The sequence below is a fragment of the Crassostrea angulata genome, chromosome 2 (genome assembly GCF_025612915.1).
Source record: "Crassostrea angulata isolate pt1a10 chromosome 2, ASM2561291v2, whole genome shotgun sequence".
Classification (NCBI taxonomy): Eukaryota; Metazoa; Mollusca; class Bivalvia; order Ostreida; family Ostreidae; genus Magallana; species Magallana angulata.
The window spans coordinates 41,821,489-41,845,770 of NC_069112.1; the positions used below are offsets into that span (position 1 = coordinate 41,821,489).

Genomic DNA, 24,282 nt, shown 5'->3' on the forward strand with positions numbered 1-24,282 from the left:
TGTGTTTGTTGACAGTTAACGTTGCCCTCAATAAACCAGCATACCAACAGTATCCTCTGTCACCAGGTGACGGCACGTATGACGCCAGTAACGCTGTGGACGGACGTACATCTGACCTGGGCTTTGGCGGTGGTCAATGTGCTGTATCACGTTCGAGACAAACCGCCACCTGGTGGGTGAAACTGACTAGGATCCACAGTATCCATCACATCACTATTTACTTCATGACGAACAATGACGGTATAGTCACAGTCATTATGTATATGGATATGATAGTCTCTGTGGTATAAACTGGCATCACGCATAATTATACGCTTTTTATTTACATGTTAACAATTTTGTTTTATCAGAATACTAAATCTTTAATCGATTTCCCCTGTTAGTTTGGAAGATGCAATACCAAAACAATGTTGATTTTAATGTAATTGAAACTTGACAAAATTAAACTGTTCCAATGGCTGTAATGAACATGAATGATAAATGAATCAAAAGCCAAATACATGAATAATTTTAAATTAAAATTACAGTTTAAGAGAATGTTAGATGATGAAACCAAGAGTTTGCTAAATTCACTTTATAGATACGATTGTTTATGTTTTAAAATAAGATGATATGCCAGGATTCTTTTGAGGTAAGATTTGCGGTTACAGGGAGATTACTCACATATTTTCATAGTGACGTAATACTAACTACCTTATACATTTATTATCTCACCTCAACTGAAAGCGCAAGTATGCTTTTTCTGATCACTTTTGGTCTGCCGTATGTCTGTCTGTCCGTTTGTAAACTTTTCACATCGGCAACATCTTCTCTAGAACGACTGGGCCAATACAACTATTTTTGACACAAAACACTTTAATGCGTAGATGATTCAAAGTTGTGAAAAGGACCACGCCCTTCTACAAGGGAATCTAATTTGAAATTATTGAAAATTTTCGTCAAAATTTTCAGAAATCTTATTCTCAAGTACCATTTGGCCAGCTGAAACTTATGTGGAAGCATCCTCAGATGGTGTTGATTCAAAGTTGTAAAATCATCACCTCTGGGGATAATGTTTGGCCATAATGGGGGTCGCATTTTTACTGAAGAATATATACAGAAAAGTCTTCAAAAATCGTCTTCTCAGACACAAAACAGCCAGGAAATCTATAACTTATTTGACAACATCCTATGGCAGTTAAGATTCAAAGTTGTGAAAATCAAGACCCCCGGAGGTAGGCTGGGTCACAATGGGGGATCGATTTTTTTATATAGGTATATTACTACTGTAATGAAAAAAAAAACTGGGACTATTAAAAAACCCTGAAGAAACCCTGAGTGGCACTGAAAAAACCCTGAGAGACCCTGAGGTCGGCACTGAGAGTACTGATGAAACCCTGAGGGACCCTCAGGTTTGCACTGAGGGTACTTAGGAACAAAAGCCCTGAGGAACTCTGAGGTCGGCACTGAGGGTACTGAGGAAGCCCTGAGAGATCCTTAGGTCGGCACTGAGGGTACTGAGAAAACCCCGAGAGACCCTAAGGTCGGCACTTAATACGACACGTTTTTAAGATCTTTAATTATTTAACAATTGTGGTAATTATAAATAGAGACATAACTAACAATTCATTTATTTGTTATAAATATAGATTTTACTCAAGCAGTTGCATAGGATCAGACTTCATTTATACAGCATCTTTAATTAATTGTAAAGGAAAAATACAGAAACACAAAGGATAAGTATATATTTAGTCAGTCCGCGGGCTGACTAATAAGGTTCGGGTGAAGCTTTAATTTTGCTTGCGTAAAAGAAAAATCTGGGAAGTAATTAGAGAGTTTTTGTTAGAAAAACTTTGCAGAAGTTATGAAACTGGTCAGTTTCTAGGTCAAACTGTGCATCGATGTATTGGAAGACTGTCAAGGGAATCTTGAGTCGCACAGTCCGCGTATAAATTCCCGACTCTCTTTGTGAGATTGGAGAGGAAATATATTGGTAGTTGTTTGCGACGAGGCCATGACATTCAGAGAGCTATGTTTGAAAAGTTACACTTTTTAAGTATTAAGTAGGTGTGCAGTCATATATTATATGTACACCGCGTCTCGCTTATCTTCATATCATCTTTTACAGTAATAACAGGAAGAGTGCAAACTAAATGTGCAACCACATATTTTTGTTATTCTGGAAACTTCACTTTAGTCCTATAATTGAAATTCCGCTGGTTGACTTTCTTGCTTTTTGAAAAGCTAACCGTGTCTGTACTTATTACATGTACATAGTACATGTATACTGGTTTAACATGTGAAATGCGAGAGGCTCTACCTTTTACTTAATTCATTTTTAAACAAAATTAATAAGGCCGTTAAGATTTAAGGTATTCTTCTAAAACATAGTAAAGGTCGGCGGTAAAATGTAATGTTTTTAAAATAAATAATCATGTTCATTTTTATTCATTTAATTAATCATTTAAGTCGAGCTAACAGAACATATTTCACTGATGGGTATTATAATGCATAGACAGTAAAATGGTGTAAGGTTATATAAATCTATGTACATACTCTCTCTCTCTCTCTTTCTCTCTCTCTCTCTCTCTCTCTCTCTCTCTCTCTCTCCATTGGTAAGGAAAACGAAACAGAACACTACAATTAGAATTTCATTTACAAGCCCGAGCAAAATATGAAATAAACCGACTTTGATCGCTGTTCAAATTTCCTAAATAATTATATAATTGTAGTCCTTGTTCAATAATCATAAACTTTACTATGATTTGATTTCCATGCAGAGGACCCGGGTGAAATCACTTTTTATCTAAACAAAAACAACCCAAACTCATTTGTTTTACGGTGCAATTCACCGCCGTTTACAGCTGTCACTCTGTCGCGTGTATAGTCTGAGCCTTGGTTGTTAGTTCCGAGGTTTTTCGTGATCCCAGACAAACAAAAGAATGGATTTTGTACTTGTACACAAAGGACACAGTACATCGTCTATCATACACAGTATTTTTTTTTTATCATGGACTTCGAATCAGAAACAAGACAATCAATTATCAATAAATATTGAAATGCTCGATTTTTAAACACTGGCAATAATACCACATGCTACATTTAGTAATAGATTGCTGTGAAAGTCTCCTGCAGTCATTTTGTACATATTTTTGAAGTGTTGACAACAGTGAGTGTGTAAAAAGTACTTGATATTTAGTCCCTTTCCTTTATTCTAATTAAACAATCTGTGAAAAAATATGATAAATTGAAGCTCTTTATCCTTTTTCATCGTATGGTTTTTTAAGCAATTGCGAGGCATTAAAATGTCTTCTTATGAAATTTCAACCAATTTGATGTATATTTGCTGTGCCGCCTTCACGTCAAAATTCAATGTAAAGTCGTTGTCAGATTTCTATTGCCTGGTAAATATACCATATGTACCATATCCGTATTTCAACCCGAACATCAGTGAAACCTGATTAAAAGTTAGTCGCAAAAAATAGCAGAATGAACATATTTAATTTGATTTCTTTTATCATTAACTGCACAGGTGCTTGAGGACAGGATCGACTTCCCTCTTTCCCTTCCACCCCCTCCCCAGTATATAGACCCCCGGGCGTTTTTTTTTTATTTAATTATCCTTTTAGGACATAATCTAATTTATACATTCATTGTCCAAAAGTACCTAAAACAAACATTTTTTTTTAAAATAAGACCCTCTACATGTATAATACAAGAAGGTTGTTAACTTAGTCTGCCAGCCAAGAGGCACTGCCGATGAATATTTGTTGAAATGTACTATCAAACTGCATCTACGAGTAAAAAGGGTGACCTCATATCGTAACCTGGTAATTCCCTACATTTAATATCTGCATGCCATGCCCGTGTAAATACATTTATTAGGCAAATGGCACAATTTTCACCGACAATTTGCAAGTTTTGAACCGATCCATCTTGAGCGAACGGAAGTGAGGGTTTATCGCAAGAAAGATAACTCAGAGAGATTTACGAAATTGCATGACAAACTCGAACAATTCATTAGAAGTATGTTTATGTTCATGTTTATTCACCAATCAAGGGCCCTCGGGGGGCATATGCATTATAACAATACAACAACATGATTATAACAAATAATGGATGACATATATAATTATTATACTTTCATATTAAGTACTGAAATCTGATTGGTTAAGACGCAATTTATAATCCGTTCTATTACTTTCAGCGTTAGCAACACACTTGGTAACGGGTAACATAACGAATTGTTACATGCGCGTAAATGATGTGCGTACGGTTCGCCGTAGAATTCAAGTCAGTTCAATAGAAAAGCAGTTAAGTTTTCTTTAAAATTGACATTCAGTATAATAAAATAAACAGTGCCTGTTTGGGAGGATAACAGTTGAAATCGACACCCGTCAAAAACCATAGTCAACCTCCGTTTTGCGTCGGTTGACAATGGTTTTCTCGGGGTGTCAATTTCAACTGTTACCCTCCCAAACTGGCACTACTTATATTATATTGTACTGTAAAGTAAGCATAGTAAACTACAATGCATGCAATGGGAGGTACATTTGATATAACACACATCAAGTTGTCATACACATATGCAAGGGTATACATTGATGAATTCTAATCAGGCCGCGAAGAACTGAAAACTTTTTTATCGTATTTGGTACTGGACAATCTAAAAGAAGGCACTCATACTAAGTGTATTACAATGGAAGACATATAAGAGAAAATTAAAAAAATATATATGTTACGAGTTATCTTTCTTGCGATAAACCCTTACTTCCGTTGGTTCTAGATGGACGAAGTTAGCAACCTTCTTGTATTATTTGTACAGAGGGTCTGTATTTTTTTAAAATGTTTGTTTTATGTAATTTTGGGCAATGGATGAATAAATAAAATTAGAAATATGTCATAAAAGGATAATTTAATAAAAAAAGAAAAGAAAAATAAAGCCCCGGGGGTCTATATATCTATATACTGGAGAGGGTGGAAGGGCGGGGGGGGGGCGATCCCGTCCTCAAGCACCTGTGATTAACTGTAAGTCTACGGACACTTAAAAAGTGGATGTCTAAGTCTTTCAGTCTCCGATTTCATGCCTGCGCCGGGTATCCCGACCACTCCTTTGTAAACAAGATATTAAATATTTTCTTTAATTACTTGTTGGGGTATCTTTATATTTGTAACTTTATAATGTTTATGCCAATTTTCACCAAAATTCGTCACTAATTAAGGGAAATATTCGAGTTTTCTCAATAATTTCCGAACAACTCTCGTATATCTTGTATATTCTATTTTAGTTCCAGTGTTTTTCTGATCATTGCCAAAGAAAAGAATTAACAATTGATATACACAACGGTTTTAGTAGAAGTTATATGCAGCGTTAAAGAAAAACAGTATTGTGGAAGTTCTATTTTAATCAGATGTCAAATTGAAATAACTGTTATTATTTGAAGAGGTTCGATCCTCTTATTTTGGGTAGCCATTTTGGGTCACCTCTAGTCTGGAAATTCTGTGTCATATATGAATTCTACTTGTAAATTCCTTTTTTACAATGCCAACTATACTATATCGAATAAAATAGTGAAGGAAAAAATCCATATTTAGAAAGTGTAGTAAGGGACTATATTTTGTGGCGGAAGGTTTTTAAGAATAAAATGAACATTTTTCATAACTCAGTTGTTTTAGAGTACCGTAATTTTAACTTTCTTATTTTCCGTGCAGACCAAATTTTCAGATAGTTTATGCATTGGGATATCTTCTTTTTGTTTCAAAAAACATATTTCAACAATATTTCAATATTTCTATCGACATAAATTGGCATGTTAAAGTGATACTTCATAAAAGTAAAGAAAAACTCAACTCCAATTTTCCCCTAAAATTAGCTTATTTCATGCCATATCTCAAAATTTACATTATAGACACATACGTTTGGTTTTAGTTTCTGAAAATTTAAGTTTCTTTTTACAAGTCTGTCATAATTTGAGAAAAAGTTTGAGACTTTTAAATTATTTAATTGCATGTTGAATCGTTTATGAATAAAAATAGTATATTTTTAGTGCAAAAAGGTCAAAATATCAATAAGGTGAAGAAATTGCAAACTTTTTCATTATGATAATTTTAATTTTATTAATTCTAAATAATGTAAATTTGTATTTGATACCATGGTTCATTTCGATAAAGAATTATAGAGGGAAAAGCGATTTATGTGCAATTTGCACTTTCAGTGCAGAAAGGTCATATTAAATATACAGTAGCAGCGAAAGGAGCATATAGACCCCAACATTTTGTTTTGAATTTTGGTTTAGATATGTGTGTAGATGTTAAAAGAATACTTTAGAAAAAAACTTAGAGACTTTTGATCGCAGGATCCAACATCCTTAAATTACTTATTTCTTTTTATGCATGATTATTGTAGAAAAAAAAGTTGTAGTTTTAACAAAAAATGAAGCGTTTTGTTTGAAAATAAAACCTTAATATAATCAAACAATATAATAAGGCTCATACCCAAACATGATTTCTTTTTCTTACTTAATCTCAGAGTTGCTAAAAAGAAATTTTAACAAAATAAAAATATAAATGATCATTATAAAAATTAATTTTATCGTTTATAATTTTCTTTTCATCGAATAATTTAGATCGTTTTTCTACTAAAAGTGACCTCAGGGTCTCTTAGGGTTTCTTCAGTACCCTCAGTGCCAACCTCATGGTCTCTCAGGGCTTCCTTAGTACCCTCAGTGCCTGCCTTAGGGTCTCTTAGGGCTTCCACAGTACCCTCAGTGCAAACCTCATGGTCCCTTAGTACCTTGAGTGGAGACATCATGGTCTCTCATGGTATTCCTCAGTACCTTCAGTGCAGACATCATAGTCTATCAGGGTTTCCCCAGTACCCTCAATTAATGCCATTCGGGGTTTCATCGGGGTTTTTTTTTATACTCTCAGATTTTTTTTATTACAGTAGTGTATAAAGAATTAATATTTTAAAGATCTTCGTCTCAAAAAGCAATCAACCAGGAAAACCGAAGCTTATGCGGAAGCATCTTCAGGTAGTGTAGATTTAAAATTGTAAAAATTATTACCCTCGGAAGTAGTGTGGGACTACAATGATGGGTTGAAATTTTACATAGGAATATTAAAGAAAACAGTCTTTAAATATCTTTTTCTCAGACACATATCTGCCAGGAAAGCTGAAAAATAAGTGGAAGCATCCTTAGGTAGTGTATATTAAAATGTGTGAAAAGCATGCCCCCGGGGGTAGGAAAGGGCAAAAATGGTGGGGGTCGGATTTTTATATAGGAATATATAAAAAAAGGTCTTTAGAAAACCTTCTTCTAAAAATCCAATCCGCCAGGAAAGTTGTAACTTTTTTGGAAGCATCCCCAGGTAGTGTTGATTCAATGTTGTGAAAATCATGAGCCATGGGGGTAGGGTGTGGCCACGATGAATGTTGTATTTTTACATAGGAATATTTTGATTAAACAATTTGAAATCTAAAACAAAATCTTTTAAACTAATTGGCTAAAAAAGCTGAAACTTAAGTAGAAGCATCCCCAGGTAGTGTAGATTCAAAGTTGTGAAAATCATTATCCCTGGGTGCTATGATAGGGTCACAGCGTATGGGGGGGTGCACATTTTTACCTAGGAATCATTAAAAATCTTATTCTAAAAAACATTTACATAGAAAAGCTGTAACTTTCGTAAAAACAGCTTCAGATTGTGTAGATTGAAATATATTAAAATCAAAATTTTAAGGAGAAGGGTGGTGCCACATTTGGGATCTAATTGTACAAGGAAAATTATTTAATATTCAAAAAAATGAAATGTTATCAAATATGGTTTTACTTCTATGCAATTATTTTGACACATTGCTGATTCTTTGAAATTGATTAGACTCTAGCCTTTGGACGATTCTTGGGCCTAGCAAGGGGTTCACAAATTGATGTAGGTTTATATCTCATATACAAACACTTCTTTGGGCTCTTTTCTAGCACTGCAATGCTGCTCAAAGTGTGTCGTGACTATAAAATCATCTGGTTATAAACGGGACTTGACTATAAACATAAGAATATATAAGGGGAAATATATTTTTGCTAATACATGATATACATGTATTACATGAATATCACATTTTCCAGGTATTTTGCATTATGACTCCATTCAGCTTATTTTGTCATGTCTATTGTTGCTCAGGTGAGAGATGTGGACCATGGGGGTCTTGTGTTAGATATGACATGAAGATTTAAATGAAATAATTCGTTAATGATTTCATTTTTTTATTTAGCGGGGTTTTGTTGTTTGAAGTTGAAAAAATAACAGACTGAAAACATTCGTTTTTATTAATGTTTACAGAAGCGAAGTCTGCAACATATGCTTTAAAAAAGGGTATTAGAAACACAAGATTACATTAAGATAAGTTGTTTCCTCATTTCCATGGACTTTAACAGGTTTTAATAAAGGTGTTTTTGTTCATATTATAGTAGTCCTAAATGTTTTGTTCCATTTTATTTTATTTTCAAATAGCTCATTAGCAATTAATCTAAACGAATCATGATACAAATAATGACTTTTTTTTCTTCAAAAATTTTAGGTATAAATAACCCTTATAGTAGTCACATACAAAATGTGTGTTGCAAGAACGCGGAACGAAAAACGGAACGTAACGTAAAACTGAAAATATCATATCACTTTTACCGCTTTAAAATGTTATAGATTGGCCAGAAACGATTAACGTTGTATGATTTATCCATATCTAATGAATGATTATCAACATGTGACTGCCTTATTGATATTCTTATAAATGTCTATCAAATATACACGTTGCATCATATTCAATTGGCGTTAGTAAAATACAAAATGGAACAAAAATCAAATGTATACGAATTGTCTAATATTAACAAGATGATTAAACAAGTAAATTAGCTATATCTTTTCACTTATTTTTCGGGTATGGTATTTCTGGCATAACGTAACGCAGCTAGTGAAAGCGTTTCGTATGTTTTATTTGTAATTTTTTATTTAAAAAATGATGTAAAAATTGAAATCGACAATGAATGTTCTGTGTTCTATACAATCTTAAATTATACAGACAATACAGTATCATTAAGATGAAAACAACCGTACGACAGACGACATTCAAAATAAAAATACAGTTAACATTAAAATACTCGGTAGTTGGTGAAACTAGTATTTTTAGCAATGCAATTTTGTTTACGTTTGAATTACTTGGCAGCTGTTCATTCCTGCAGAAATATATATATATATATATATATATATATATATATATATATATATATATATATATATATATATATATATATAATTATATAACACAAGCACAAACATTGCAATAACTCTCAAATTGACATATACCTGCCCATAGTGAATGATAAAGATATATATAAAGCACAGAGAAATTCACTTTTGTTGGAGCTCCACCATCCGCCCCGACCGAGGCTTGAACTCACGACCTCTGGAACCCATTCTCCTAGCAGTGAGCGGCCACCGCGCTCCCCACTCGGCTATCTAGGCAAGACAAAAATCTTGCTTTCGATAACCAACGGAACCTAGCGCGCTGGCCGCGCACTACACAGTCGCTTGAGATACAGGTGGAATACAGTTAAACGACAATCTGAGAGGATCGGAACGATACACATTGCATAGATACAAACATATATAACGGTGGATGGTGGATGGTGGAGCTCCAACAAAAGTGAATTTCTCTGTGCTTTATATTCACTTTATCATTCACTATGGGCAGGTATATGTCAATTTTAGAGTTATTGCAATGTTTGTGCTTGTTATATATGTTTGTATCTTCTGTTAATAACATTCTTTTTCTTCCCGAATTATGAGCGACAATTAGGTATATGTTATTCTTGAAAATGATCTCTGTGGCACAAATATCCTGGTTTTTATTAAAACAAACCAATGATTTCCAATATAAGATATTAGGTTAAAGAAGGCGCTAGCACGATAAAGAAACCTTCGTATGTATAGCTCCTCTAAATTATATGAAGTTTTTTTTCAGGGTCAGATATTAAAGGGATTAGGGATTTTAGATTAAATTGAGAAATGTTTCATGTTAATTACCACGGTTATATAAAACATAACCTTCCCTGGTGTACCATAAGGTTTTTTATTGCGGTTCAGGTGAAATTTTGTTAAACAAGAATGCGTTAATGGCTTTTCATTCTCTTTACTGTTTAGATTATACGTGCCTAGCTTTTAAGAGAGGGTTCAGACCGCCCTTTTCGACACACATTCTCTCATGCAATATATGACACTGACTGAATTTCAATTTGTTAGCACAATCGTATCGCTATTACACATAAACGTATATAGTTTTAAACAAGGAAGTTCTAATTATTTATTTGTTTTTGTCCAGACAACTTTTTCTAACAACAATGATATACGATAGCTGCTGAACGTTTAATAATATTCTTGATATTAAATCGTTGTCCAGTACTTTTAATTCACATTGATATACCACTAGGGTTGTTAAAAATGCTAGTTAAAACGTTCAAAATACGGTATCATAATTTTGTTTATATATAGAAATGGTTTAATAAAACGTAACTTTTTTTTTCTTATATAATTCTCAGAGTTTAGCCCCCACTATTGAATTTTATATTATAATAAATGATAATGGTGTTATTTTAAACGACAAATATATGAAACTTGCTTATGTATTCCATGTAAGTGTGCGTTAAACTATATAACTATTTTAATCGATAGGTGCATGGAGAATGTGTAATATGTTGCGCCTATAGTGCATTTGATACTAAGCAATGTTTTAGTTGATATTGTAAAAAATAATCATAGAAAATTGTTTTTCACTGGATCGATAACGTCTTGTACAGATTACTGGTATCGGACGATCATAGCAGACACTTTCCTTGGATTCTCTGTGTATGTCTCCAATACCACAGATAGATCACAGGGGACGTAGTGTTTCAAGGACAACAACTTCACAATAAACACTTTACCTTCCGTCTTCATAACAAACTGTTCTGTTCATGGACAATATGTCATCTACTACAACGAGAGACTACATGGAGTTCTCTACCCTGAAGGCTATAATAGTTATGTAGGGAGTGACCTCTGTGAAGTAGAGGTGTATGGTTAGTGTTCTTGATAATTTCAATAACCTTTGAAGAATGTTTTTTTAATTCATATTTTTTCACATGTTTACCTTTTATTGTCAAAACATAAAACAATAAACTATCGCGTAGACCCCGCGGATTAAATCAGTAATGTGACAATGTCACGCGTGTTGTCCATTTGAAAAATAAAAAACAAAAAACAAAACAAAACAAAACAAAAAAGCTTTCAAATCTTCAATATAATAAAAACAAAAAATATGTAATTAATAACATTTAATGTACAGGATGTCCAGCAACAGGGTTTTACGGATCTAACTGCTCCATTCCCTGTCCAGATGTTAACTGTCAGTACTGTCACATAGAGACGGGCACCTGTCAGGGATGTATACCTTGGTACCAAGGTCATCACTGTGAATTAGGTAAGAAAAGCTAAAGATACATTTTTTTCCTTTATCTTTTGATAATTTTTATACTGGTTTGTTCGTTCAATGCGATTTTTTTATCGAAGATAATAAAGACACCGTACTGATTTATTATGCCAGTGCCAAGATGGCATTTCTGCACCAACTTAAGATGCAGTTTTGGAAAATCCATACACACTTAATGATAAACCATTGTCATGAGAAAATATAACCACTTTTGTTTTTTGTATGTCTCCCCTGACAGGTTAGATATTTAACTTTAGAAATTGATATCTTATGGGAAAATGATAATTCAAATAGAAGAAGTGATTCTCCCACAGGAAATATTGACATTCCTATAGGTTGTTTTTTTAATTCCTATACAAATGTTATTTCCTGTAGGAAAATAGCATCTTCTTTTAGGGACTTGATTCATACAAGTAGTGTTCCTATAGGAAATAAAGATTCCCTATCGAATTTTATCAAATCCTATCGAAATTTAAATTCCTATTTCTACATGAAAAGGAAGTTACTATGAATTTTATGAAATCGATAAAGGAAAAATCTGGTTATTGATATTGTGAAAATGGCAGGTGGACAGTTGTCAAAAGGGTACCCTTATTGTACGGAAAACGTCTCCTACATTTTTAAGGATAGGAATTTTACAGATAATAGAGGTGTATATATTGTAGGATTTTGAATTCTGATACTTTATGAAGCGAAAATACAGCTTTTGTACAACTTACAACTTATTCATGTTTTGTCAAAATATTGCATATAGGACAACCTTGTTGTACGGATAACTCCTCCTACAGTTTTAAAAATAGGAAGTAGTTCTTTTGCAGATCAATCGTACTTGTATCAGAGGTCTGCATATTGCTAGGAATTTAATTTTTGATAATTCACGAAAAAAATACCAGCTTATGAACTTAGTTATTATATTTTGCAAAATACTGCATATAGGGAACTCCATTTCACTGGATACGGTAGGTAGTGTTATCAATTCAGGGTTGACATGGCCTATGGATGCAGTTCACATAAAAGAAAACCCGGTTTGCTGTCTCAATGACAGCTTTTTACGTGTTTCATTTTGTTTCCCTATCAAATGCAAAAAGATGAACGGTGATTAATGAGTGCTAAGGAGCAGAGTTTTTATTATATTCCGATAAGCATATTGGCGTAATAGGGCGCCATTGTGGTGTTCACATTTATAATACTTACACTTCTACACAACATGCTCTACATTATTTTTTTTTTTTAGTATTTCTTCTAATTTTAGCATGCAACAAAGGATTTTTTGGTGTTGACTGCAATGAAAGATGTGGACAATGTCGTGAAATATACCAGTGCCACCATATATATGGTACATGTTCAACTGGATGTGCTGATGGTTATCAGGGGGCCATGTGTAAAACAGGTATGTAGAAATCAACGTAGTAACCAATAAGATATTTAACATATATATGCGTGGATGGATACATATGGCATACTTTTCAAGCTTGCTTGAGATTAAAGCTAAAGTATGTTTTTCTGATCACGTTTTGTCTGACGTCCGTCTGACTGTCTGTCCGTCCGTCTGTAAAGTTATTTACATGTTCGACTTCTTCTTCCGAAACAATGAACCAATATCAACCAAACTTTACTTAAATCAGTCCTAGTGAAGGGGGTTCTAGTTTGTTAAATTAAAAGGTCTCATCTCTGTTAGAAGGAAGATTATTTAGAATTATTAAATTGTTAGTATATTTGAAAAATATTCTTCTCAAAAACCAATGGACCAGAAAAGCTGTTATATGTGTTGAAGCATTTTCAGGTAGTATAGATTCAAGTTTGTTCAAATCATGATCCACGGGGGTATGTTTGAGCCACAATGGAGGGTTGAATTTTTATATAGGAATATATAGTAAAACAAAATCTTTAAAAGTCTTCTTTTCGAAAACCAATAGGCCAGAAAAAGCTGAAATTTGTGTTGAAGTATCCTGAGTTAGTATAGATTTTAGTTTGTTCAAATAAAAATATCCGATGGTACAATGGGGCCACAATGTTGGAGGTTGAATATTTACATTGGATTATAAAGAGAAAAAAAACTGACCAGAAAGGTTGTAAGCTGTGTTGAAGGACCTTCTGGTATTGCGAATTCAAATTTGTTCAAATCATGATCTCTGGGGGTAGGTTGTGGACAAAATGGGGGGGGGGGGATGGTCAGTTTTTTTATAGGAATATTAACAGAAAAATCTAAAAAAAAAATAAAAAAAAAATTCTCCAAAAAACAATCGGCCAGTAAAGTTGTAACTTGAATGGAAGCATTATCGGGTAGTATAGATCCAAGTTTGTTCAAACCATAATACACAGGGGCAGGATGGGGCTACCTTTGGGGTGGAATATTTACATACAAATGTTAAGAGAGTTTTTTAAAAGTTTGCAAAAAAGCAGTAACTTGTGTGGAAGCATCCTAAAGAAGTGTAATGAATAGTGAAAATGTTTAATACCCAAAATGAATAATTAGATCTTAAAACCGAATATTATTTGAGTGGGATAACTTACTTGCCTGTGCTACGGTAAAATTAAATCGTATGCGATTCGATTTTTGATTTTATTATATTTATGCATAAAAACAAATAAATAACTTCGATGCACTTATTGAGGAACTGTTTAGTCACATATAACTGAGCGTAACTATCATTATTCGAGCGATTCGTTCGGCGATAAATGTAAACACGATCTGGAATTAAATAATTCCTTTAGGAAGTTAATATCGTTTATAGTTAAATCACTTGGAGTTATTTTTAAAGTATAAATTCTTAAGCATTTATAGCTAGCTAACATTTATTAATTCGATATGTTCAGGTTAATATCGGACAGAAATAGGCGTCCCTGTTATTGGGCATCGAAGAAATTATATGAAACGTGAAGCAATGCCTGTTTCTTGTATGTATGTTTATCATTTAAAATGCCGAATTGGTCGTTTATAAATTCAAGCTTTTATTACTTTGCAGACTTTAAATGAAGTAAATACAGACATCTATGTCTGACGTTGTCAAATGTTGCATCGAATTCTCGCAGAATTGACAAAGATGTAGCGCCGACATTTTAGCCCGCATCAATGTTATGCACCGCGTTCTTAATATAATAATTATTTTTAAATGGTTTAACTTGTAAAACGTATTAAATTGACATTATCAATAAAATACATTGTTAAGCCAATTTTCGTTTCGCAAAATAACTCTGAAATTTATACTCGAATCTGATTGGCTACAGGATGCAGGATAGGATAGGATAGACCTTAACTTATATTTCTATCATGTATCGTGCACCCTGCATCCTATTCTATCCTATTCTTGTCAACTGTCAGGATAGCAGCACTGTATGAACAGTTGTTTAAGATCTTTTTGAGAATGGCAATGCTCACTGTGTGATAAATGTATACCTATGAAATTATCCATTTTTTAATTTTTTAGAAGTGTTTTGCTGTTGTCACATTTGTAGTTCTTTTATCTTGAAGCGGATATGCAAAATATTTTTTTATTAAAGCTAGTTAGTATATAGAGTTGTTGATTTAGCCCGCTTTACCCATTATTATGAAATTTGAATTATAAAAAATCACATACTTAGCATAAAAGTATACAGATGTATATCAAACACGAGGTTGAATTTTGGCTTATGCTGCCTTACTTTGTTAACACAAAGTCCGAACTATACCTTTATAAATGTTTAAGGATGTGGCAAAGGATCATATGGTGATCAATGTAAAGAATCGTGTGGACACTGTCGAGATATCAACCAATGCTCCAATGTCAATGGCTCTTGCTTAACTGGATGTGACGCTGGTTCTAGTGGAGAATTATGTGAAACCCGTGAGTAGAAAATCGGCAAGGCACCATCCAAGCTTTGAATATAACGATCTTTTGTCAAATCAAGTCATTTGATTGATAATAAATACCTTAATTCTTAAGTTCTATAAATGAAGATTGATTGAAATTTCGTTTATGCAACTACAAGACGACATTAAATTATATAAAGCGGAAACATAAAACACTGTCTCGGATCATTATTTAATAGAACAATAGTGACATTTAAAACGTGTGTTAAGTGCTTCTTAAAATGTCTAAAATATATGCAATGACAGTCCAATCAAATATCTTTCAAAACATCAGCATGTATTTATGTTTGTGTATCACATATGCTGATAATTCTTCAACCAAAAAAAATCTCATAATTAAGGTTGCGACAACGGTTCATACGGCTTTGATTGTAAAGAGAAATGTGGAAACTGTCGTGAAATCGACCAATGCTTTTATACAAATGGAACATGCTTAACTGGTTGTGATGGTGGTTATCAGGGAGACTTGTGTAAAACAAGTGAGTGTTTGTAAATATGTTTCACATATGTAAGCATGCATTGCAATGGATTGATCACCAGGTAAATTTATAGTGTACTTGTAAATATTATAAAATGGTTACATATTCTTTGTAGAGTCATTGCTGTCTTTATCAGAAAAAAACTGTATAATTTTGTATAACGTGTAAGTGGTTCGCTGCATTTGTTCCCCAGCAGGCCCGTACTCGAGATAGACTTGAATAGTTCTGAGTTCTGCAAATATGTAAAAAAAAAGACATACTTAATCAGCGCATCTGCACCTATATAGACATACTTAATCAGCGCATCTGCACCTATATAGGGACTCTATGTTATGTAGGCAGTAATGACTGCAGCATGCGCAACTCAACAGGTTCCAGCGTTTACTCAAGCAGACAGTATCGCACACTTTCGCCAACAACGCAAACATAACACAAGCAGGTAGTGCCGTATATTTGCGACGCAATGGTAAGACCACTAGTAAGGATGATCACACACACATTAGTGATCCGCTGCAACCAACACCAAAACAGCGATTGCCACACTCTTGTATGAATTGGGAATTAAGCAGGGATGACAGCGCACTCAGTATTGAATGTTAGAGATAGCAAGAATGACAACACATTTTATCAAACCATATCTGTTTAAGATGAATCCAATTAGTCGTTTTCTTTTGCCCCCAAAATCAAAAATACTGTTATGGTATAAATGCCGGACTAGAATAATTTATAGTGTTTAGATTATAAACCCAAAAATAAACAATAAATATCCTAACCTAACTGAAAAATATGTTTATTTATTTACAACAACTTAACATTGAATATTTATTGGTGCATGCAAATAACTATCATTTTTGTTTGGTGAAAAGTAGAAATCAATTAAAGGACAATGCAATTATCAACAGAAAAAAAACCTTCTTGCGTCATTTGTATCGATTAATTTCCTCTTATATTTCGATTAGTATGTTTGATAAGTTTTTTTAACAAAATAATCATAAGAAATGCAGTGATGCATGCACCGGGTGTGATGATGTAAATATATTGTGTGACTCTGGTTGATTCCTTCTCCGGATATGTTACTTCTACAATGACAGCAGTGTTCTCATTTCTTTCTGTCAGAACGCCTATTCATGTGCATTAATGTCCAACATAACTGTTATATTAATTATAAACTCCGTCACATATATAACCTTCGTTAATGCAACTACACAAATGCACATCTTTTGTTACGGAAACTAAATCGTCGACACACAATTTTATGCATAATACATAATCAATTCCTGAAAGGTGAATCATAAGAACAAACATATATGGAGGTTAAGCATGGATATAGTTTTGTAAAGCTAAAGATGAAACATGCGCGCTATTATGTACGTGTACATTAAAATAATATACAACTATTATTTTTAATCATTGTAGAATGTGACAGAGGATCGTATGGTATTGAATGTAATGAAACATGTGGACACTGTCGTGATGTAAACCAATGTTCCCATATCAATGGAACATGCATAACAGGATGTGCGGCTGGTTTTGAAGGTGACTTGTGTACAACACGTAAGTATGCAGATACTGAGACAAATGTTGAGATCGCTCTGGGTTTTTTTTTCGAAGACTGCGATTTAATAGTCATGCTATTCAACACATCAAAACGTATATGTGTAGATAGTGTATATCACATATGTTGATCAGTTATTTCAGGCTGATTATTTTTTATTAATTAGGGTGGTGAAAACATGTCATTGGGCTTTGAATTCACACAAAAACTATGGAAACTGTAGTGATATTGACCAATGTTTTGACACAAATAAACAATTCTTAACTGATTATGATAAAGATTATCATAGAGATGATTGTAAAATACGTAGAATTTCAAACTGCATAATTGTGCATCTATTTTGTCCTTATATTTCCCCTAGCATGTCTACGAGTGCATTTAGGAAATAAGTGTCCGCGGGTATGATAAATCAACTCTCAGCGATCGATTGAGTAAAAATTCTTCTCATCGATATGACGTCACAATAAACACCATGATGTCATATTTTACTCCGAAACATGTCGATTTAAACTTTATCTCTGGTTTAAATTATAAAAAACTTTAGTCATAAAATAACACTAGAAACTTTTCTAACTGAATATATCTTCGATTTCTCTGTATTACGTATAATAATCATGACATTTTAAACGTGTGTTTAGTACGTCTTAAAATGTATAAAATATATGTAATGGTAGTCCAATCAAATATTTTATCATTTTTTTCAAAACATCAGAATGTAATTATGTTAATGTATCACATATGCTGATCATTTTTCAACCGAATACTTTTTCATAATTAAGGTTGCGACAACGGTTCATACGGCCTTGATTGCAAAGAGAAATGTGGAAACTGTCGTGAAATCGACCAATGCTTTTACACAAATGGAACATGCTTAATTGGTTGTGATGGTGGATATCAGGGAGACTTGTGTAAAACACGTGAGTGCTTATAAATATGTTTCACATATGTAAGCATGCATTGAGGTGGATTAATAATCAGGTAAATTTATAGTGTACCTGTAATATTATAAAATGGTTACATATTCTTTGTAGAATCATTGCTGTCTTTATCAGATAAAAGTATATACTTTTGTATAACGTGAAAGAGGGTCGCTGCATGTGTTCCCCCACAGACCCCTACTCGAGATATACTTGAATAGCTCTGATTGTTGCAAGTATGTAAAAATGCATATCTATTCAGCGTGCCTGCACCTATGTAAGGACTATGTAATTCAGGCGGTGATGATTGCAGCATGCGCAACTCAACAGGTATCAGCGTTTACGCAAGCAGACAATATCGCACACTTTCGCCAACAACGGAAACATTACACAATCAGGTAGTACCGCATATTTGCGACGCAATGGTAAGACCACCAGCAAGGATGATCACACACTCATTAGTACTCCGCTGCAGCCACCTCCAAAACAAGCAGGAATGGCTGCACTCTTGTATTGATGCAATATTAAGCAGGGATGATCGCGCACTCAGTATCGAATATTAGAGATAGCAGGAATGATAACACATTCTATCAAACCATTTCTGTCAAAATCAATAACACTGTTTTAATATAGATGCTGGCCTAGAATAATTGATAATGTTTAGAATATAAACTCCAAAATAAACAATAAATATCCCAACCCAAATCAAAAAGCATGTTTATCTATTTACAATAAATTAGCATACAATATTTATAAGTACATGACAATGATTATCATTTTTTTTTTAAAGAAGAAATAAATTAAAGGGAAATTAAAGGGCAATGCAATTCTTAACAGATAAAAGCCTTCTTGCGTCATTTGTATCGATTAATTTCCTTTTATATTTCGACTAGCATGTCTGAGTAGTTTTTTTTTCTAAAAAAAAATAAGATGAAGAAATGCAGTGATGCACGCACCGGGTGTGATGATGTAAATAGATTGTGTGACTCTGGTTGATACAATGATAGCAGGGTTCTCATTTCCTTTCTGCCAGAATGCTAATTGTGTATACAGACTACATGTACATGTTCATTCATGTCCAACATAACTTGTCCGTCTCCCAATTGATTCAGACAACGTAGACAGATAGATAACGATTTAATATCGTAAAAGCTGCAAACAAGACAAAACACAAACTTAGAATAAAATATAAATGTAAGAAATCTGTAAACACTATGATACAGGTATAGGTTGACAATGTAGGTCAAGTGAGCCGAAAAAATGTAAACATTACACCGCTATATACCGAAAGGTTTAAAGAAATCATGGTTATACCGAATTATGAAAGAAATAATAATAATTATAATAATAATATTTTTTTTATGTTCGGCTTAAACCACGCGAGGGTATCATAGTCAGAACAGAATGCAGCAGTAATAAAAAATCGTTCATTTTACCCGTGAGGTATTTACTATTTATGCTAATTTTATTTATTTCTTATTATTCCGAGCAATGCTTGTAGCTTTGCTTTTTGATTGCTTGCTTTTGTTGGGGGCGGCCCTGCGGTAGCCTCCATAATTTCACGGTGGCCAGAAGCGCCAAACAAACTATTCTCAGATAACTTGGTTTTTATGTTATTTATCAGGTATCTGGGATAATATACAACTACTATTTCTAATCATTGTAGAATGTGACAGAGGATCGTATGGTAATGGATGTAATGAAACATGTGGACACTGCCGTGATGTGAATCAATGCTCCAATATCGACGGAACATGCATAACAGGATGTGCTGCTGGTTTTGAAGGGGACTTGTGTACATCACGTTAGTATTCAGATATTGAGACAACTGTTAAGATAGCTCTGCTTTTTTTTTTCGAACATCGCGATCTTAATAATCACGCGATTCATAACATCGAAATGTATATGTGTCCATAGTATAAATCACCGATGTTCATGCTGATTGTTTTTGAATAATTAGGTGGTGACAACATGTCATAGGGCGTTGAGTACACACATAAACTGTGGAAACTGTCGTGATATTGACCAATGCTTTGACACAAATTAAAAATGCTTAACTGTTTATGAAAAAGGTCATCATAGAGATGATTGTAAAATACGTATTTTGGAAATAAGTGCAATAAGAAATTCAATGATGCATTAACAAATATCGTGATGCAAAAGGTTTGTATGAATTTGGTTGTATCCATGACTACAATCAGAGAGCTAACGGTTCAATAAGGCTACATGTGCAAACTTTTTTGGCACAACTGTTATATGAAAACAAAGTACTAAAAGTACTTAAAAGCGCTAACCTAGCATGGTTCTTAGGGAAATTTACTTTGTGCAAGCTTAGGTAGAAATGAGACTTATTAAAACAATGTTGATAAATATACATTGAAAGTATCCAATGCCAGAAGGGTCAAAGTTGTATTCATTTCAATTTTAATTAAGAAAATTTGGTCGAAATTACTTCTTTTTTAAATATATATGTATATAAATACGTGAGTACAAATTTAGCTTTACGTTTTTAATAAGATTAAATGAAACTTTCAATCAAAAATGACCTATTTCATATGTACTTTTGAAAAACAAACATAATTGTTATACTTTCATGTTAAATACTAAAATCTGATGGGTTTAGACGCAATTCATATTTTTTTCTATTACCCGCAGCGTTAGCAACGCACTTAGCAACGGGTACAATAAAAATTGTTACATGCGCGAAAATTATGCGCGTACGGTTCGCCGTAGAATTCACGTTATTCCTATGTAAAAGCAGTTAAGTTTTCTTTAAAATTAAGACATTCAGTATAACAAAATAAATAGTGCCTGTTTGGGAGGATAACAGTTGACAATGGTTTTCTCGGGGTGTCAATTTCAACTGGTACCCTTCCAAACAGGCACTATTTATATAATATATACCTACTCCCTAATTAAAAATATTTTTCTCCACAAAGTTTCTGACACTTTGTTTTTGTGGCGGAAGCTTTCTAAATAACATGGTTATATGGTTGTTCCATGTATTTGTCATATCCCTGACCAAGAGCGTAAACAATGGCTTTATAGCGGCGATACACAATACTTCATGCAAGTAGACATCAGTAATAACATATAAATATAATAATTTAATGCTTTTTTTATGTCGTCGGTCCTATGACACAGCAAGCGATGCAGACAAATCATCATACCACACTAACTCGCATCAATTTGTCTGCACCACTTGGTGTGTCAAAGGACCGACGACATCAAAACATGAGCATGAACTTCCTAATTAACACTGTCCTTAATATGTTCCTATATGTAAATAGAATACAAGCCTTCCCTCATTCCCGCTTCTCAGGAGGCAACACCAGGAGGCAATGTAACCATTGATGCGTTCATCATTTATTCATATAAATATGATATATACAGTATAGCTGTCAAGCAATCTGATGTTCATGGTTCACTTAAAAAAAAAATTAAAGAAGCAAACGGGCTTTTTTATTTTCTAAAAGTTGGTTAAATCCTCAATTGTATGAATAATCTAAAAATATTACTGTTTGATATATAACCTATTCATCTTATTATTCAACATCATTTCATTGCAGGTATACATTAATTTACAACAAACCCCCCCTCCCCCCCCCCCCCCCATCGTCACCGAAACATGTTTACCACCGTACTCGCATTGTTTTGATTTTACAGGCTGGGTATTCAAAATTTCAAGATTTTTTTCAATAATTACTTATGAGTATAATTCAATACAGATAGAAATGGAAGAAACTATTAGTATTAAAACACGTTTCACGTATCAGTAGCAATTTAGATAAACTTTTTTTCTAATTGTTAGTGTTTCAAAAAATAATGTTATTTGAATTTCAAATTATTGTTAATTCTTTTTATGACTTACTTGAAAATGATCAAACCTGCTGTATGCTAATGTGTTCTTTGGTTTAATGTGGTTGTATACAATAGCATAAATGTCGTTGAGCATTTGATTCAATTTATCATAGAATTTTTCATAGCATATCACTACATTTTCATATCAAGGCTTACAAATCACATAGCACATGATGGACATTGCAAGCGTTACATAATATTAAAGCAAAAATACTGTTTTTGCGCCACCATGCATTGTACAAACAATATTACATTTTGTACAATTAATATCTTTATATACCTTTTTACTGTTTAAGAATGTGACAACGGAACGTATGGTATTGAATGTAATGAAACATGCGGACACTGTCGTGATGTAAAACAATGCTCCAATGTCAATGGCTCTTGCTGGACTGGATGTGATGATGGTTATGAAGGGGACTTATGTAAATCACGTGAGTAGACAAACACCAAGGTACAGACGAAACTAGCAACTTATTATTATAAAAAGAATATCTTTAAAAATGATACTGAAAATAAAAATTGGTAAAAACATTTTTTTAATTACACGATGCGATTACAAATGAAGTAGTAATAACATAAACATATTTACGTTTTATTTGTGGCAAACATACATTGTAGTAACGTAATAAGCCAGTACTTCCGTATCAATCAAACATGCTTAACTAAATGTAATAAAAGGTTATATGTATCAAGGAGAACTGTGTAACGTACGTGTGTACATAGACCATCTCTGAAATTATGCATACTAGATGGATATATAAATAGATTATTCATATGTTTTACACTACATTGTTAATACTGATGTAAATTTGAAATTGTCAATAAAAAATGAAGAGAAAGTAAAAAGAAATCAAGGTAAGTCCAATAAAACGGAAATTTACCAGATATCTACAGTGTTTGTTTTGAGTAATATACCTTTATTAAGGTCACTAAAACAAAATAAATTCAAACAACGTAAGTTGGACATAATTTGTTTTATCGTATTTTGATTATAACGACTTATACTGTGTGTTTTTTATGTTAAATTTCACCAATTTACCAATACTACTTGTATTACAGGGTTTAGTAATTTTACTTATTAATATTCAAGTCATTTGTTGTGAATGTTCTTTATGTAAAACTACGAGGGAAAAAACTGCTACTCGATATAATAATGAAAAAAGTTTCCATACCCATGGTGTATAGTTATTGAAACTTTACGCCCACATAATTGATTTCTCTCGATTTTATAAGAGGAAAACGCATGTTGTATTTCAAGTTGCCAAATTAAATTCAAAGTTTGATAACTATTATTTGTTAAATATATAAACATGAATCGATGACAAATACAGTTTTAATCATAATAAAAAACTGTATATTATATATTCTCTGACTATTCGGACAATAGAAAGTTAATGTTCCCCTCGATAGCAATTATTTTTTGCAACGTCGCCAGATGAATGAGTATCTGTTTTAGGGAATTATAAACTTGCTATCGTCCTCAAAGCAGGTAAGTACGTATATAATATACATAAATGTTTACAATGTCTAATCCGATCTTACTATATGTCGCTGATATACGAATCAATTTAACTTACGGTATTTAATATCTTAAGACTTTTTTTTGCAAACCGTACTGTATATTTCGTGTACAATTCAAATGTAAAAAAAAAGAGAAAAGAAGACCGCGAATGGTGCATGCAATGCGCAATGTAACAATTAACAACATATTAGGTGATATTATTGTTATGACGGCAGTTTTGGGAAAAGTATGGTAAGTGATTTTTTTTTCTTAGTATGATCAGATAAAAGTGATACTTAGAAGCAATGATATCATATTTTGGTGCTTAAAAGGGATTATGAAGGATGCACGTATGCACATATAACATTTTGAGCTCTGAACAATGTATGACTAAAGCGTAGGTTGCCAAAAATAACAAAACGAAACCAAAGTTGATATGTTTTGCACATATTTGACAGTTAGGATACTAAAATAATGTGATATCAAATGTGACTTGTTGATGGTAAAGGATGTTATTGTTTGACGTTGATATTATTTTTTTTTACCTCAATCTACTTGTTTTACTTCCAATGGCTTCAATGATATATCTCAATGTATTTAAATGAAAGACATTGTCAAA

The 24,282-nt window shown here is 33.1% G+C and overlaps 1 pseudogene; it reads left to right on the forward strand.

Moving 5' to 3' along the window:
- Window positions 1-8: 8 nt before the first annotated feature.
- On the forward strand, window positions 9-23,782 carry LOC128172465 (multiple epidermal growth factor-like domains protein 10; annotated as a pseudogene).
- The last annotated feature ends 500 nt before the right edge of the window (window positions 23,783-24,282 follow it).